The sequence below is a fragment of the Delphinapterus leucas genome, chromosome 2 (assembly GCF_059928025.1).
Source record: "Delphinapterus leucas isolate spDelLeu-1000000601 "Yukka" chromosome 2, BTC_Dleu_Yukka2, whole genome shotgun sequence".
NCBI classification, from domain to species: Eukaryota; Metazoa; Chordata; class Mammalia; order Artiodactyla; family Monodontidae; genus Delphinapterus; species Delphinapterus leucas.
In genome coordinates, this window is record NC_143130.1 from 167,406,949 (window position 1) to 167,413,125 (window position 6,177).

A 6,177-nucleotide genomic window follows, 5' to 3' on the forward strand; every position below is an offset into this window, starting at 1 on the left:
ACTAGTGATGTATAACATGGCCCCTCTTTTATTTTTTTTTCTTTTGTAAGGTTAGATAGTTTATTTGAGATTTTTCTTGTTTCTATTTCATTTATTTCTGCTCTGATCTTTATGATTTCTTTCCATCTGCTAACTTTGGGTTTTGTTTGTTCTTCTTTCTCTAGTTCCTTTAGGTGTAAGGTTAGATTGTTTATTTGAGATTTTTCTTGTTTCTTGAGGTAGGCTTGTATAGCTATAAACTTCCCTCTTAGAACTGCTTTTGCTGCATCCCATAGGTTTTGGATTGTCGTGTTTTCGTTGTCATTTGTCTCTAGGTATTTTTTGATTTCCTCTTTGATTTCTTCAGTGATCTCTTGCTTATTTAGTAGCGTATTGTTTAGCTCCATGTGTTTGTGTTTTTTACGGTTTTTTTCCCTGTAATTGATTTCTAATCTTGTAGCGTTGTGGTCAGAAAAGGTGCTTGATATGATTTCAATTTTCTTAAATTTACTGAGGCTTGATTTGTGACCCAAGATGTGATCTATCCTGGAGAATGTTCTGTGTGCACTTGAGAAGAAAGTGTAATCTGCTGTTTTTGGATGGAATGTCCTATAAATATTGATTAAATCTATCTGGTCTATTGTGTCATTTAAAGCTTCTGTTTCCTTATTTATTTTCATTTTGGATGATCTGTCCATTGGTGTAAGTGAGGTGTTAAAGTCCCCCACTATTATTGTGTTACTGTTGATTTCCTCTTTTATAGCTGTTAGCAGTTGCCTTATGTACTGAGGTGCTCCTGTGTTGGGTGCATATATATTTATGATTGTTATATCTTCTTCTTGGATTGATCCCTTGATCATTATGTAGTGTCCTTCCTTGTCTCTTGTAACATTCTTTATTTTAAAGTCTATTTTATCTGATATGAGTATAGCTACTCCAGCTTTCTTTTGATTTCCATTTGCATGGAATACCTTTTTCCATCCTCTCACTTTCAGTCTCTATGTGTCCCTAGGTCTGAAGTGAGTCTCTTGTAGACAGCATATATATGGGTCTTGTTTTTGTATCCATTCAGCCAGGCTATGTCCTTTGGTTGGAGCATTTAATCCATTCACGTTTAAGGTAATTATTGATATGTATGTCCCTATGACCATTTTCTTAATTGTTTTGGGTTTGTTTTTGTAGGTCCTTTTTTTCTCTTGTGTTTCCCACTTAGAGAAGTTCCTTTAGCATTTGTTGTAGAGCTGGTTTGGTGGTGCTGAATTCTCTTAGCTTTTGCTTGTCTGTAAAGGTTTTGATTTCTCCATCAAATCTGAATGAGATCCTTGCTGGGTAGAGTAATCTTGGTTGTAGGTTCTTCCCTTTCTTCACTTTAAGTATTTCATGCCACTCCCTTCTGGCTTGTAGAATTTCTGCTGAGAAATCAGCTGTTAACCTTATGGGAGTTCCCTTTTATGTTATTTTTCACTTTTCCCTTGCTGCTTTCAATAATTTTTCTTTGTCTTTAATTTTTGCCAATTTGATTACTCTGTGTCTCGGCGTGTTTCACCTTGGGTTTATCCTGTATGGGACTCTCTGTGCTTCCTGGACTTGGGTGGCTATTTCCTTTCCCATGTTAGGGAAGTTTTCGACTATAATCTCTTCAAATATTTTCTCTGGTCCTTTCTCTCTCTCTTCTCCTTCTAGGACCCCTATAATGCGAATGTTGTTGCGTTTAATGTTGTCCCAGAGGTCTCTTAGGCTGTCTTCATTTCTTTTCATTCTTTTTTCTTTATTCTGTTCCGCAGCAGTGAATTCCACCATTCTGTCTTCCAGGTCACTTATCCGTTCTTCTGCCTCAGTTATTCTGCTATTGATTCCTTCTAGTGTAGTTTTCATTTCAGTTATTGTATTGTTCATCTCTGTTTGTTTGTTCTTTAATTCTTCTAGGTCTTTGTTAAACATTTCTTGCATCTTCTCGATCTGTGCCTCCATTCTTTATCTGAGGTCCTGGATCATCTTCACTATCATTATTCTGAATTCTTTTTCTGGAAGGTTGCCTATCTCCACTTCGTTTAGTTGTTTTTCTGGGGTTTTATCTTGTTCCTTCATGTGGTACATAGCCTCTGCCTTTTCATCTTGTCTATCTTTCTGTGAATGTGGTTTTTGTTCCACAGGCTGCAGGATTGTAGTACTTCTTGCTTCTCTGGCCCCTCTTTTTGACACATAAAATTGCATATATGTTCATAGAAAATGTCTGGAAGGATGGATACCAAAAAGTTGACAGAGGTAATCACTGGGTTCAGTGATTATGGGACCTTAAATTTCTTCTTTATGTGTATTTATATTTTATAATTTTAGGTAATCTTAAAACATCTCTTTAAACATTAGAACCAATAGTTTATTAAAAGAGAATGAGATCCCGGGATGGTAAAGAATCATTCACTTGGTCTGGTTGTTCAAAGAAGCAATTGCTCTGAAATCAAGTAGAGAAGGTGGAACAGGGGTCAGTTGGCATCTTTCTCTGAATCTCCTTTCATTGGTATGAATTCCACACAGCATATCCTGCTGTTTGGTCACTATCTGGGTAATCTTACTGAACTGTAGACATGAAAACTGGAAGAAGCCATACAGATCATCATGAGAAAAAAGAGAACCCTAGAGAGGGTGGCACACTCTCCTAAGGCTCATGGACAGAGGGAGAGCTGAGACCCGGAGGCGGGGCTTCTTCTATTACTGCAGGAGACTGCTATCAAGGTCTTGTACATGGACCACTGGACTAACACAAGTCATAGCATTTATTTCCAGTTCAGCTTCCAATGAATAAGCCACTTGTCTATGCCAACATTTGTGAAGCCTTATCCATCGAACAATCACTGAATACCTGTACCCTGTCCCAACATATTCTGGTCACTGGGTATAAGGATGGAAGTCTTCAGGATCTACTTACTAAATGTCCCCAGGCCTAGCTAGACATTTAAATTTAAAGACATTTTAATAGAAAGGCCCAACTCTCCATGACTGAAGTCCCAAGTTGCTCTCCTGGGCATTTATCGCCCTCACCTTGGTTATTTTAGGGAGTCTCAAGACGGGGACATGAGGGTTAGGGTTTTGCTGGTAGTCTCTCACAGACATGTTCCCCACCCACCCCCAGGACCTCATTTGGGAAGTCAATGGTCCAAAAACCATTTGAGGAGATATGATGGTTAATTTCATGTGTCAATTTGGTTAGGTCAGATATTCGGTCAAATACTATTCTAGATGTTTCTGTGAAGATATTTTTAAATAAGATTAACATTTTGAATAAAGCAGATTACTCTCCATAGCCACTCAGTTGAAGGCCTTAATAGAAAAAGAAAAAGACTGACCTCCTGGAAGATGAGGGAATTCTGCCAGCAGGCTTGGACTTTGGACTCAAACTACAACTCTTCCCTGGGTCTCCAGCCTGTTGGCCTACCCTGCAGGTTTTGGACTTACCAGTCTTTGTAATCATGTAAGCCAATTCCTTCAAATTCTCTGTGTCTGTCTCTCTGTTTTTGCTCTCTCTCTTTCTCTCAACCTCTCAATCTCTCTCTCTCTTCCCCCTACTCTGTGGATAGATAGATAGATAGATAACCTCCTTTCATCATTATAGATAGATAGATAGATATCTAGATCCTTCCTATTGATTCTGTTCTCTCTAACTCACACAGGAGGAGAACCATCGCTAGCACAAGCCCAGAGAACCCTATCTTCTTGCTACTCTAGTGACTAACTGTGCTGCTACTTCACAGCCACCCCCAGACCCTGCCGCTTTGTCCTGGGACAGAAATGGGAGGATGGATGCCACCCTCCTTGACTCTGTGTCAAGCTTGCTTGAATCAACTAATATGACAAAGGGATGTAATGCCTAATGGCAAGAAAGACTTCTAAAACTTCTTAAAACATTTTCTTTTACTAAAATAAAACTATGAAAATAGCAAAATAAATAAAAATAACATTAATAATAATTTATAGATTTAAAAGTACTCATAAAGACTCTTGCATACTTTTCCATTTTCCGTATTTTACTGTCTGGACACTTTTCAGATTTGCCTTCCCTATGGTTTCACAATGATTTGCTTGTAAATCAACACTTTTTTGCAGATAATAGGCATGCTAAAAAGTTTTTTCTTCTATGTTGGATTCTTCATCCACATATTCAGTGTGTTTGGCATTTTTTGGCATGGACTTGTGGGGCTTCTCTCTCATGTCCTATTGTGGTCCCAGGGGTATGGAATAACTTGAATAAAATAGTAGCCTCATTACGTATTACGTGAGAAAGGTGTTATTATCCCTATGGTACAGAAATGGAAACTGAGGTTCAGAGATGTCCGATAACTTCCCTCATATCCTTCAACTTGAATGTCCCAAAGCTGGCCCTGAACCCAAGGCTATGTGGATCCAAGCCCACACTGACTTCCGTGATATAGATGATTCGGATAATTTTTATTTAATTAGCTCAGCCTAGCTGAGCAGTGACTTGCCGAGTTTGTGCCACCACACGCAAGGTCATTCAGCACCTTGTCAGTGTCCATGATAACCTCACGGCCTGGCCTGTGCTGTCTGTTCCTCTTAGATGTGACCCTGTTCTCTGCCTCCTCTCAAACTCAGCCAGCTGGTTGGTCTCCAGCCTTTGTTTACTTCCCCTCAGCTTCCTTGATCTTTCCCAAGGCTTCAGTGCTTCTTCTCTGCCTTCTGCTGTACCTCGGTTTTCTACTCCTCACTCTTAGCTGACTCCCAACAACTATTTTTTTCAACTGATTATTCTTAACAGAAATGAGTTTCATGTATATGAAGCAAAATTTTCATGGTTGCAAAAAAAGGCACCATATTAGTCAGCACAAGCGACTGAACCCCAATTCAATCAGTTTTAGGGAATGAATTGGCTCAGGTACCTGGGATGTCTGGGGGCGCTGCCTCCGGGCATGGCTGTATCAAGTGGCTCAAGCAATGACATGAAGAGTTTGTCTGTTTATCTTTCGACTTGGTTTGACTTCTCTCAGATAGAATCTCTCCAATGTGGCAGCAAGAATGCCCTGGCATATCTAGGTTCCTATCCTACCTCTCTTGATCTCAGGGCAAGAGAAAGAAACTCACCCCTACCCAACCCTCACCCCCAGCTCTCATACAAACCCCCATAATGATTTTGATTTACCCTGTTTGGGTTGCATAGCCATCCCTTTGGCAAAGGGGTGGGGACATGTTTGACAGCCTCAGGGACATGACACAAAATTGGTGTAATGTTACCCATTACCTTTAGAAAGGGAAGCAATGACTATCCACCTTGGTCCACATAACAAACTTTCCCTGAGGAACACTCATGACAGCAGAGAGAACACGAGTTCTCCACTTAACCCCCATGATCACCACAGGCTGATTTGGGAAGATTTACCCCCCATTTCCAGCTGGCTTGGGATGGGAGGGGGCCCAGCATTAGAGGCAAACAGGCCAGGAGAGAACAGCCAGAGGCCACAGGCCTCGGTATCCGGAAGCCCCTCCCTCATCATAAATGTCCCAGTGACCCAGGGACCTGCCTGAATCCCTGGTGAGGAGCGCGGAGAGTGTCCAGTCGCTCCTTCCACTGCTTCCCCTACCCGGGCAACCTCAGGGACAGTCTTCAATACACATATTCCCAGTGGCCTTCTTTTTTCTCCCAGATCTAAATGATGATGGTGATGGCACTGCTAATGGCAGTGACAGCGTAATAATAGAGAACTAAAGCTTACTGAACACCCAAGTACTGCTCAGGATGCTTAAGAGGCATTAACTCACCTAATCCCCGCAACGACTCTCTTTTACAGGTAAGAAACTGAGGCATAGAGAAATGAAGAAATTTGCCCAAGATCACAGAGCTAGCAAGTGGAGAGCTGGGCTTTGCACTCAAGCAGTCCCTTAACAGATAATGAAAATGAATGTTAACTGAGCACTTGGTATGTCCCAAGTGCTTTAGAAGGATTATCTTTAATTTTTACAGCAGTGCAACAATGCAGTGACTATTATCCTTACTTCACAGAAGAAGAGAGTGAGGTGTAGGAGGAGTAAGTAACTCGCTCAGTCCCCAAAGCCTGCAGGGACCCACCCGGCTAAGTAGTTGGGAGCCGGTTCCGAACAGCAGAAAGATATATCTGAAGCTGCACTTTTGGAAAATGAATCTGGCAGCGGCGTAGAAGAGAGACTGTCTTTTTTTGGCTTAGTAGTACC

General features: G+C 41.0%; 1 protein-coding gene across 1 annotated transcript in view; it reads right to left on the reverse strand.

Annotated features, from left to right (window-relative positions):
• The window catches only part of EFCAB11 (EF-hand calcium binding domain 11), a 247,618-nt gene that overhangs the window by 35,304 nt on the left and 206,137 nt on the right, over positions 1–6,177 (reverse strand). The window lies entirely within an intron of this gene.